Genomic DNA, 12,752 nt, shown 5'->3' with positions numbered 1-12,752 from the left:
CAGAGATCAAACCCACACCTTCTGAAGTGGAAGTATGGAGTTCTGACCGTAGGGAATCCCTGAGTTTTTCTATTTTAAAATGTGAGCACGCCCTCAGAACACAGCGTCTGACCGGCACAAAATGTACTTACTTCTTGGACCATGCAGACCTCAGTGAAAGAAGCTGGTGGTATCATAACCCACTAATTCTTTTAACACTTGTAGAAAAACAAAGTTGTTATTTAGTCACTAAGTCGTGTCCGACTCTTTTGTGACCCCCATGGACTATAGCCCACCAGGCTCCTCTGTCCATGGAATTTTCCAGGCAAGAATACTGGAGTAGGTTGCCATTTCCTTCTCCAGGGGATCTTCCCGACCCAGGGGATCTTTCCAACCCAGGGCTCAAACCTACATCTCTTACGTCTCCTGCAGTGGCAGAGCAGATTCTTTACCACTGAGACCCAGAGATGTTTTTCAATGTAAAGAGAACACAGGGCCCTTGTTCAGATCTGGTTTACTCAGCGGTGGAGCTGAGCCCAGGAGCTTTACCGCTCATGGCTCTGCTTCCTTTCCAAAGACTGCCTGCCTTGAACTTTGAAGAGAGAAATGTATTTCACTCTTACCTTAGCTCTGGGACAGACTTCACTCAACTCCCAGGTTTGGACCAAGAGTGGCCGAGTTTGGACCCAGAATGCCTCTAGCTGGCATGCAGCAATGCCACATCTTTGCACCTCAAAGCATCCTGGCCTCAGTTACCCAACAAGAAACCACCTGTGCACAGTGACCACAGAGTTCTTCATCAGCCTCCCCTGCTTCCCAAAGCACCTTTCTTCTGCATGTAAAGGTTCACATTGCTTCCCCTTTCTCATGAGGACAACCAACCACTAACCCTTCCATTGGAGCATCTCCAGCCTGTGTCTACAACAGAGATCAGGTGCTCCCCACCCTCACCCCCAACCTGTCCAGACTTGCAGGAGGCCCAGCATCCAGCCAGGATGAGCTAGGCATTCCCGCTGCAGCTGGTCCTTTACCCCAACAGTAGCATGACCACTTAGAAGCCATAAAGAGAATGGCAGGGAGAACCAGGCTGGGCCCCATGCACATCTCGAGAGCAACAAGCACCACTCAGTGGGCACTGTGAAATGTCTCTACCTCAGAGGGCTGAGTTGCCCCTCGGCCTCCTCCTGCTGCTCCCTGCCCCGAGTGGAGTGCTGCCAGTCACTTCTCTGGGGAACAGCAGCTGCCCGGCCCTCTTGGCACAGCCACGTGGAGAAGCCTGGGCAGCGGCTGGGAGTGTCCAGCCACCACCAGGTGCCCAGGAACTTTGGCTCATCTCTCCCTGGACAGGAGGCTGGGCTAGAGCTAGAGGCGGAGCCAGAGGCACTCTGTGGGGCCAGAGAGGATGGAGGAAGCCAAGGAAGGAAGGGCCGGCCTCCCTGGAGAGGTGCCTGCTGGGCGGGCCATTGAAAGCCTATTCCTCTGCAGGCCAGGAGCCAGGGCTGCAGGACAAACGGAGCAACAGCTGCCCTCTGAAATCAGAGGAGCCAGCAAAGGTACAGCAGCCAGGGTGGCCTCCCCGTGCAGCCACTAAACTGAGCGTTCGCTAAATGGGGTTAATGAGCCCCTGGGAAGCCTGATGCTTAGAGCAGGCACACACCCTAAAGCTGCCCCCATGAGGACATGAGAGAATCTGCAATCACTAGGAGTAACCTAAGAAAAGTTACTAAGACACCTCGCTGTCAGTTATTGTTGTCCCCAAAGAAGGGAATTCTTAGGATTATTTCTACCACATCAAATTAATTATAATTTTCTGCTATAAAAATTTCATGTATCGGGAACCGCCCAGAGGCAGTAAGAAGAAAACTTACCTTGAGCTGCATCATCCAAGATGAGAATGACACTTTGCTTCCAGTCTTATTTGGGTAGAGTTATTTTGTGATCCTCTTGCAGTTATTTTGTGACCCTTTTGCAGTTCTTTTGTGATTCTTTTGTGTTCCCAATTCCACGTTCTGTGTCTTCATGGCAGGTGTCCACACTGGCCCTGAGCCGGACTGCCCCGCTGTCCAGCGCTGAGCATTAGTCACACTCTGTTGTACAAAAATGCTGCCCCGGGATCTCCCTGGACTCGTCTGCTTGCAAGGGGTGGGCCGGCATTCATGTGCGCTATGTTCACAACTTTTATGAGGATAACTGGTTTTCATTTTTCAGTCCAAAGTTACACACCTCAAGGTTGGAACTGTTTAACGTGTACACAAAACAGCACCCAGCAGAGGGCTGCCTAGACACAGAGCAGGCACTCGGCTATTCTCCAGAGCTAGTAACGTTACGCCGTATTGCGGTGTTGTTTAGAATGACTTGTCTTTATGCTATGAATGTGCTATACACCAGAACGTAAACTCTCCAAGGATAGACTCCTGCCTTGCTCACTGCTCTATCCCTTGAGCCAAGGGCAGGGTTCTACTCAGAGAAACTGTTCAGTAAATATCTGTTAGATTAACACTATTTTGAATATTCTTGGTAAGTTTTGTACATATATGATAAGCTGCCTAATTGTAAACTGCGTATCACACTCCTGTTGCTGGAGGCATCTCAGATACCATTTTACTCAAGACATAAATTCCTGAACTGAATTTGTATAAATAAAAAAAGTGTACTTACACCTAAGTGAATCTGTAATTTGAAGAAGTCTTGATGGAAAGTATTTTTTTAAAAGTGGAATCTGTTTGAAAATGCAGTTGATGCTCAAATTTATCTTACTTATGCTGGATTTTCATAGCAGTTCACTGGTCTGAGATTTGCCCCAGGAGAAGCAGGTCTGGGGACACTCCCCCCGCTCACCGGATAAGGCACAGTAATTTTGACCAGCACTAATGTTGCTTTGCTGACTGACCAGCTACAGAGAGGGGCAAGGCCTCTGGCCAGTGCCATGCAGAGAAGCTATAATTCCACCTGCACATCTATCAGTTAGGTTTGAGTCCATTAATGTGGGGTAGCATGAGGGCAAAGCAGAAGTCAACTGTACATCTTTTTCCTAGGGCCACCCGAAGGATGTCCATATGAAGACACTTGGAACCCAAGGATTCTGCTGGGCAAGAAGGATGCAGACACCTGGGGGGAAAAGGGCTGGGCCTGCATCTAATGGTTACTCTGAAGCTTAGAAATGTTGTAACAAGTGGACAAATCCATGCTCTTAAGAGCAGTGGGGCATAGTGACTTGAAGAATATAAACCACGGAATCAGGCTACATGGGTTCAAATATTGTCTGGCACTAAGGTGTTCATTGGAGGGAACGATGCTAAAGCTGAAAGTCCAGTACTTTGGCCACCTCATGCAAAGAGTTGACTCATTGGAAAAGACCCTGATGCTGGGAGGAATTGGGGGCAGGAGGAAAAGGGGATGACAGAGGATGAGATGGCTGGATGGCATCACTGACTCGATGGATGTGAGTCGGAGTGAACTCCGGGAGTTGGTGATGGACAGGGAGGCCTGGTGTGCTGCAATTTATGGGGTCGCAAAGAGTCGGACACAACTGAGCGACTGAACTGAACTGAACTAGCCACATGATGGACAACTGCTTCCCTTCCCTGGGCCTCAGTCTCCTCATCTATAAACAGGGTTAGTAACAATAATCCTAATAGAGATGTCATGGGGATTAAATAAACCCATATGTGTAAGTGATTCTCCAAAGTATTGAGGATACCAAAGATACTTAGGTAGCCTGGATATGCCAAGGTATAGCAAGGATGCTTTTATTTATGTGGGTCATATCTATCAATATTTACCATATTAAAAATGAAAATGAAAATTTGTGATTAGTTATAAATTCATTTAAAATCAATAAGAACATCATTACATATTAACACAATATATGTTTATAAAAATTATGTTTTCCAAGACAAAGAACAATTACTAAGACTTCTACGCTCAACCAAGATATAGTAGCAGAAACCAGACAAAATATGTAGAACAAGAGACAAAATATATGAAACAACTGTTTTCTAGAAACTGAACACCAGGTAGCAAAGGATGGTAATCCATAAGAGACAGGAGAACAGATCAGTGGACAGCGGTTGCCCCAGCTTATTACCTGGAGAGTGCTCCCAAACCCACGCCAGGAGAAGAGGAACCCAAGCAAACCTGAGAGGATTCCCATAGAGAAGGCGTGGAGAGCCCAGGGACACCGAGGCAGCTGCACCTCGTGGAGCTGGACCCTGGGGAGGAGAAGGCTGCACAGACAGAGAACTCCGAGGTCAGAGGGTCGCCCTCAGGTATCCAACAGAGTGCTGACAAGCACGTGCATGTGAGAAACAACTCCTTGCGGGGAGGAAAAAACACCCAAAAGAGTACGCAGAAACAGTGCCTGGCACCCACATGGGGCCAAGAGTAATGCCTATTGCCAGCAGCCAGATTGAGAAAGCCCAGGATGGAGGAGGGTAAACTACCCAAACTGAGCATGGAGAGCTATGCTGACAACGATGCAGAGCCCCCTAGGAGCCGGTAACACTACCAGAAAACGGTAAAATACTGATGCTAGCGGACCGTGATAAGTTATGTACACACAGCTCTTTAGAGCAAGTACTTAAAAATCTATACAAAGAGATACACCAAAAGGCACTATAGATGAAGCAACATGGAATTCTAAAAAAACATTCAAGGTTACATAGAGAGTCAGGATTAAAAGGAATGATACATACACAATTTGGACATATCTCAAGAGCATTTTTCTGAGTGGGAAAAAAAGCCAGTCTTAAAAGATGACATACTGTGTAATTCATATAACAACTTTGAAATTAAAAATTGCAAATAAAAGCTATGACAAACCTAGACAGCATATTAAAAAGCAGAGGCATTACTTTGTCAACGAAGGTCTGTATGGTCAAAGCTATGGTTTTTCCAGTAGTCATGTATGGATGTGAGAGTTAGACCATAAGGAAAGCTGAGCGCCAATTGATGGCTTTCGAACTGTGGTGTTACAGAAGACTCTTGAGAGTCCATTGGACTGCAAAGAGATCAATCAGTCAATCCTGAAGGAAATCAACCCTGAATATTCATTGGAAGGACTGATGCTGAAGCTGAAGGTCCAATACTTTGGACACCTGATGCGAAGAGTCGACTCATTGGAAAAGACCCTGATGCTGGAAAGATTGAAGGCAGGAGGAGAAGGGGACAACAGAGGATGAGATGGTTGGATGGCATCACCAACTCAATGGACAGGAGTTTTAGCAAGCTTCAGGAGATGGTGAAGGACAGGGAAGCCTGGCTCACTGCAGTCCATGGGGTCTCAAAGAGTTGGACAGGACTGAGCAACTGAACAATAACAACAAGCATTAGGAATGGTTGGAGAGGGGGTATGTGGAAAGACTAGAGATCTCTTCAAGAAAATCAGAGATACCAAGGGAACATTTCATGCAAAGATGGGCTCGATAAAGGACAGAAATGGTATGGACCTAACAGAAGCAGAAGATACTAAGAAGAGGTAGCAAGAATACACAGAACAACTGTATAAAAAAGATCTTCAGGACCCAGATAATCATGATGGTATGATCACTCACACTCACCTAGAACCAGACATCCTGGAATGTGAAGTCAAGTGGGCCTTAGGAAGCATCACTACCAAAAAAGCTAGTGGAGGTGATGGAATTCCAGTTGAGCTATTTCAAATCCTGAAAGATGGTGCTGTGAAAGTGCTGCACTCAATTTGTCAGCAAATTTGGAAAACTCAGCAGTGGCCACAGGACTGGAAAAGGGCAGTTTTCATTCCAATCCCAAAGAAAGGCAATGCTAAAGAAGGCTCAAACTACAGCACAATTGCATTCATCTCACACGCTAGTAAACTAATGCTCAAAATTCTCCAATCCAGGCTTTAGCAGTATGTGAACCATGAATTTCCATATGTTCAAGCTGGTTTTAGAAAAGGCAGAGGAACCAGAGATCAAATTGCCAACATCCGCTGGATCATCGAAAAAGCAAAAGAGTTCCAGAAAAACATCTATTTCTGCTTTATTGACTATGCCAAAGCCTTTGACTGTGTGGATCACAATAAACTGTGGGAAATTCTGAAAGAGATGGGAATACCAGACTACCTGACCTGCCTCTTGAGAAACCTGTATGCAGGTCAGGAAGCAACAGTTAGAACTGGACATGGAACAACAGACTGGTTCCAAATAGGAAAAGGAATATGTCAAGGCTGTATATTGTCACCCTGCTTATTTAACTTATATGCAGAGTACATCATGAGAGACACTGGGCTGGAGGAAGCACAAGCTGGAATCAAGATTGCCGGGAGAAATATCAATAACCTCAGGTATGCAGATGACACCACCCTTATGGCAGAAAGTGAAGAACTAAAGAGCCTCTTGATGAATGTGAAAGAGGAGAGTGAAAAACTTGGCTTAAAGCTCAACATTCATAAAGCTAAGATCATGGCATCTGGTCCCATCACTTCATGGCACATAGATGGGGAAGCAGTGGAAACAGTGGCTGACTTTATTTTTGGGGCTCCAAAATCACTGCAGATGGTGATAGCAGCCATGAAATTAAAAGACGCTTGCTCCTTGGAAGGAAGGTTATGACCAACCTAGACAGCATATTAAAAAGCAGAGGCATTACTTTGTCAATAAAGGTCCATCTAGTCAAGGCTGTGGTTTTTCCAGTAGTCATGTATGGATGTGAGAGTTGGACTATAAAGAAAGCTGAGCACCAAAGAATTGATGCTTTTGAACTGTGGTGTTGCAGAAGACTCTTGAGAATCCCTTGGACTGCAAGGAGATCCAACCTGTCTATCCTAAAGGAGATCAGTCCTGGGTGTTCACTGGAAGCACTGATGTTAAAGCTGAAACTCCAATACTTTGGCCACCTGATGCAAAGAGCTGACTCATTTGAAAAGACCCTGATGCTGGGAAAGATTGAGGACAGGAGGAGAAGGGGACGACAAAGGATGAGATGGATGGATGGCATCAGCAACTTAATGGACATGGGTTTGGGTGGACTCCGGGAGCTGGTGATGGACAGGGAGGCCTGGCATGCTGCGGTTTATGGGGTCACAAAGAGTCGGACACGACTGAGCGACTGAGGTGTGACTATAAAGGAGTTTTCTGATCAATTAGCATGAGTTGTGTCTCCATTTATCTAGATATTATTTAATTTCATTTAACAATGTTTATTGTTTTCAGTGAACAAGTCTTGTGCTTCTTTAGTTTATTCCCAAGTATTTCATTCTTTTGGATGTGATTGCAAATGCAATTGCCTTTTAATTTCCTTTTCAGATATTTCATTGTTAGTGTATAGAAATACAATTAAAATTTGTATACTGATCTTGTATCCTATAATCCTGTTGAACTTGTGTTTTAATCCTCAAAATTTCATAGGGGATTTCTTAAGTTTTTCCACATACTAGATGTCATCTGCAAATAGAGAAAGTTTTACTTCTTCCCTTCCAATCTTGATGCTTTTTATTTTTCTTGCCTATTTTCTTTGGCTGGAACCTCCAGTACACTGCTGAATAGAAAATTTGTTCTTGCTGTTAGCCTGAAAGTATACTCTTTCTCCATGAAATATATTAGCTCGTATAAGCTAATATAAACCTCCTTTATCATGTTGAGCAATTTCTGTGCCATCTTTAGCTGTTTATGTTTTATCATGGAGGGGTGGTTGGATTTTGTCAAATGCTTTTCCTGTATCTATTGAACAGGTTATGTCATTTTTGTTCTTTATTCTATTAAAGTGATGCATTACATTGATGTTCATATTTTATTCCAAGCTTACATTCCTGGGATAAATTCTACTTAATTATGGTGTGTAATCCACTGTACATGTTCCTGGATTTGGTTTGTTCATAATCTATTGAGAATTTGTTTATATGCTCAGTTGTGTCCAGCTCTTTGTGACCCCATGGACGATATGGCCCATGGAATTCTCCAGACCAGAATACTGGAGCAGGTGGCTTTTCCCTTCTCCAGGGAATCTTCCCAACCCAGGGATCAAACCCGGGTCTGCTACATTGCAGGTGGATTCTTTACAGAGATACCAGGGAAGCCCTTGTATATTCATGAGATTCTGGTCTATAGTTTTCTTTGTGCTGTCTTTCTCTGGTGTTGGTACCAAGTACCTTATCTTGTAGTAGAAGCTGGGAAGTGTTCCTTCCTCTTTTATTTTTGGAAGAGCTTGCAAAGATTTGATGCTAAGTCTTCTTTAAACATTTGGTAGAATTCCCCTGTGAGACTTCTGGTCCTGGGTTTTCCTTTGTGGGTAGCTTATTTGTTTATTTTGTTTATTTTTTTTTGCCATATAACAGCTTTTTTGAGATAAAATTCACATGCCATAAAGTTCATCCACTTAAAATGTACAGTTCAGTGATTTATACGATACTATTCAGAGCCGTGCAGCCATCACCACAGCCAATTTTTTAAAATTTATTTATTTTAATTTTTAATTTTGGGTTCCACTGTGTAGCATATGGGATCTTAGTTCCCCAACCAGAATGGAAACTATGCCCCCTGCATTGGAAGCATGGAGTTTTAACCACTGGACCAATAAGGAAGTCCCCACGACCAATATTAGAACATTTTATCACCCCAAAAAGAAATCCCAAAGATAGGAGGAACTAACTTGTAAAGACACTTGGGACTGTGACATCTGGATGAAAAGAATTCATTGATTAATCACAGATCTCAGCTCCTCCTTATCATTCTCTGATACAAATAGGTATTGTCTAAAATCAACCTGTGCATAATGAGAACCTATTCTATGGCACAGGGAACCCAACCCAGTGCTCTGTGGTGACCTAAATGGGAAGGAAATTTTTAAAAAAGGGGATATATGTATACATCTGGAGAAGGAGATGGCGACCCACTCCAGTGCTCTCGCCTGAAGAATCCAACGGATGCAGGAGCCTGGTGGGCTGCAGTCCATGGGGTCACAAAGAGTCAGACACGACTGAAGCGACTTAGCAGCAGCAGTATGTATACATGTGGCTGATTCACTCTGCTGTCCAGCAGAAAATAACACAAAATTGTAAAGCAATTATATTCCATTAAATTAATAATAATAAATAAAATCAGCCTACTCATACTTCTTATAAAAACAGAAACTGCACACACTTTAGCAGTCACCCCCTCATCTCCTCTACCACCCCCCACCCCCTGGCAAACACTAATCCGACTTCTGTATCTATGGACTGCCTATTCTCAATACTTCACACAATTTACGGTCTCTGGGACTGTCTTCTTTCACTGAGCACGATGTTTTTAGTGCTCACCTGTGTTTAGCAGATGTCAGTACTTCATTTCTTTTTGGTATATCAACTGAATGGATAAACCATCTTTTATTTATTCATTTTTATTTATCTATTCATTATTTAATAAGTTGTTGCCACTTTTTGACTATTGCGAAGAGTGCTGCTGTGAACATTCAGGTACAAGTTTTTGTTTGAACATATGTTTTCAGTTCTTTGGGGCATATATTTAAGAGTGGAATTGCTGGGTCATTGGGCAACTTCATGGATTATAGCCTTGTCATGGCAGAGGGCCTTGTGTAACTCAGTGAGGCCACGAGCCATGCAGTGCAGGGCTACCCAAGACTGACAGGTCATAGTGGAGCGTTCTGACAAAATCTGGTCCACTGGAAGAGGGAATGGCAAACCGCTCCAGTATCTTGTCGTAAGAATCCCATGAATAGTATGAAAAGGCAAAAAGATGTGGCACCAGAAGATGAGCCCCCCAAGTAAGAAGGTGTCCAGTATATTACTGGGGAAGAATGGAGGGCAATTACAAAGAGCTCCAGAAAGAATGAAGCACATGGGCCAAAGCAGAAACGATGCTCAGTTGTGGATGTGTCTGATGATGAAGGTAAAATCTGATGCTGTAAAGAACAATACTGCATAAGATCCTGGAATGTTAGGCCCATGAATCAAGGTAAATGGGACACCGTCAAGCAGGAGATGGCAAGAGTGAACATTGACACCTTCGGAATCAGTGAGCTAAAATGGACAGTAATGGGAGAATTTAATTCAGATGATCATTATATCTACTACTGTGGGCAAGAATCCCTTAGAAGAAATGGAGTAGCCCTGATAGTCAACAAAAGTCTGAAATGCAGTACTTGGATGCAGTCTCAAAAACGATGGAATGATCTTGGTTCATCTCAAAGGCAAAACACTTAACATACAGTAATCCAAGCCCAGGCCCCAACCACTGATGCTGAAGAACTGAAGTTCACTGGTTCTATGAGAACCTATAAAACCTTCTAGAACTAAAACCAAAGAAAGATGGCCTTTTCATCACTGGGGACTGGAATGCAAAGTAGAAGTCAGGAGACACCTGGAGTAACAGGCAAGTTTGGCCTTGGAGTACAGAATAACGCAGGGCAAAGGCTAACAGAGTTGCGTCTTAGCAAACACCCTTTTCCAAAAACATAAGAGACGACTTTACACCCGACATCACCAAATGGTCAATACTGAAATCAGATTAATTATGTTCTTTGCTGCTGAAGATGGAGAAGCTCTATACATTCAGCAAGAAGGAAACCTGGCTCAGATCATCAGCTCCTTACTGTAAAACTCAGACTTAAATTGAAGAAAGCAGGGGAAACCACTAGGCCATTCAGATATGACTTAAATCAAATTATACAGGGGAGGTGATAAATAGATTCAAGGGATTAGGCCTGGTAGACAGGGTGCCTGAAGAACTATGGACAGAGGTTCATAACATTGTACAGGAGGCAGTGACCAAAACCATCCTAAAGGAAAAGAAATGCAAGAAGTCATTTGTTGTCTCCTCAGTGGCTGTCTGAGGAGGCCTTTCAAATATCTGAGGAAAGAAGAGAAGCAAAAAGCAAGGGGAAAAGGGAAAGATATACCTGACTGAATGCAGAGTTCCAGAGAACAGCAAGAGAGATAAGAGAGCCTTCTTAAATGAAAAATCCAAAGAAGTAAAGGAAAACAATAGAACTGAAAAGACTAGAGATGTCCAATAAAACTGGAGAAATCAAGGGAACATTTGATGCAAGAATGGGCATAATAAAGGACAGAAATTATAAGGACCTAATAGAGGCAAAAAGAGATTAAGAAGAGGTGGCAAGAATACACAGAAGAACTATACAAAAAAGGTCTTAATGATCAGGATGTCTGCAAATTTGGAAAACTCAGCAGTGGCCACAAGGACTGGAAAAGGTCAGTTTTCATTCCAATCCCAAAGAAGGGCAGTGCCGAGGAATGTTAAAACTACCGTACAATTGCTCTCATTTCGCATGCTAGTAAGATTATGCTCAAAATCCTTCAAGCTCGGCTTCAGCAGTACATGAACCATAAACTTCCAGATGTACAAACTGGATATAGAAAAGGCAGAGGAATCAGAGATCAAATTGCCAAAATTCCTTGGATTATGGAGAAAGCAAAGGAGTTCCAGAAAAACATCTACTTCTGCTTCATTGACTACACTAAAGCCTTTGACTGTGTGGATCACAATAAACTGTAGAAAATTCTTAAAGGGATAGGAGTACCAGACCACCTTATCTGTCTCTTGAGAAACCTGTATGCCGGTCAAGAAGCAACAGTTAGAACCAGATATGAAACAACAGACTGGTTCCAAAATGGAAAAGAAGTAAGACAAGGCTGTAAATTGTCACCCTACTTATTTAACTTACATGCAGAGTACATCATGGGAAATGTCAGACTGAATGAATCACAAGCTGGAATCAAGATTGCCAGCAGAAATATCAACCACCTCAGATATGCAGATGATACCACTCTAATGGCAGGTGAAGAGGAACTAAAGAGCCTCCTGATGTCGGTGAAAGAGCAGAGTGAAAAAGCTGGCTTAAAACTCAACACTCAAAAAAATAAGATCATGGCATCTGGTCTCATCACTTCATGGCAAAAAGGGGGGAAAAGTGGAAACAGTGACAGATTTTATTTTCTTGGGCTCCAAAATCACTGCAGATGGTGACTGCAGCCATGAAATTAAAAGACAGACACTTGCTGAATGGTGAAGAATTGATGCTTTTGAACTGGGGTGTTGGAGAAGACTCTTGAGAGTCCCCTGGACTGCAAGGAGATCCAACCAGTCCATTCTGAAGGAGATCAGCCCTGGGATTTCTTTGGAAGGAATGATGCTAAAGCTGAAACTCCAGTACTTTGGCCGCCTCATGCGAAGAGTTGACTCATTGGAAAAGACTCTGATGCTGGAAGGGATTGGGGGCAGGAGGAGAAGGGGACGACAGAGGATGAGATGGCTGGATGGCATCAGTGACTCAATGGACGTGAGTCTGAGTGAACTCCGGGAGTTGGTGATGGACAGGGAGGTCTGGCGTGCTGCGATTCATGGGGTCTCAAAGAGTCGGACACGACTGAGCGACTGATCTGATCTGATTTAATCTGCTCCTTGGAAGGAAAGCTATGACAAACCTAGAAAGTATATTAAAAAGTAGAGATGTTACTTTGCCAACAAAGGTCCGTCTAGTCAAAGCTATAGTTTTTCCAGTAGTCAGATACAGACAAATGTGAGAGCTGGACCATAAAGAAGGTTGGGTGCCAAAGAACTGATGCTTTTGAATTGTAGTGTTGGACTCTTGAGAGTCCCTTGGACTGCAAGGAGATCCTAAAGAAAATGCTAAAGAAATCAACCCTGAATATTCATTAGAAAGACTGGTGCTGAAGCTGAAGCTTCAATACTTTTGCCACTTGATGCAAAGAGCCAAATCATTGGAAAAGACCCTGATTCTGGGAAAGACTAAAGGCAAAAGGAGAAGAGGAGGGCAGAGGATGAGATGGCTAGATA

General features: G+C 43.5%; 1 protein-coding gene across 1 annotated transcript in view; it reads right to left on the bottom strand.

Moving 5' to 3' along the window:
• The window catches only part of LIMS2 (LIM zinc finger domain containing 2), a 47,053-nt gene extending 45,761 nt beyond the window's left edge, over positions 1 to 1,292 (bottom strand). The window contains exon 1 of the mRNA XM_055571895.1: positions 1,132 to 1,292. The gene's annotated coding sequence lies outside the window, so the exon portion shown is untranslated. The remainder of the gene's footprint in view (positions 1 to 1,131) is intronic.
• Between the last annotated feature and the right edge of the window lie 11,460 nt (positions 1,293 to 12,752).

Source organism: Bubalus kerabau, chromosome 3 (genome assembly GCF_029407905.1).
Source record: "Bubalus kerabau isolate K-KA32 ecotype Philippines breed swamp buffalo chromosome 3, PCC_UOA_SB_1v2, whole genome shotgun sequence".
NCBI classification, from domain to species: domain Eukaryota; kingdom Metazoa; phylum Chordata; class Mammalia; order Artiodactyla; family Bovidae; genus Bubalus; species Bubalus kerabau.
Note: the sequence above shows the minus strand (reverse complement) of the source record. Positions and strands in the feature narration are given on the sequence as shown.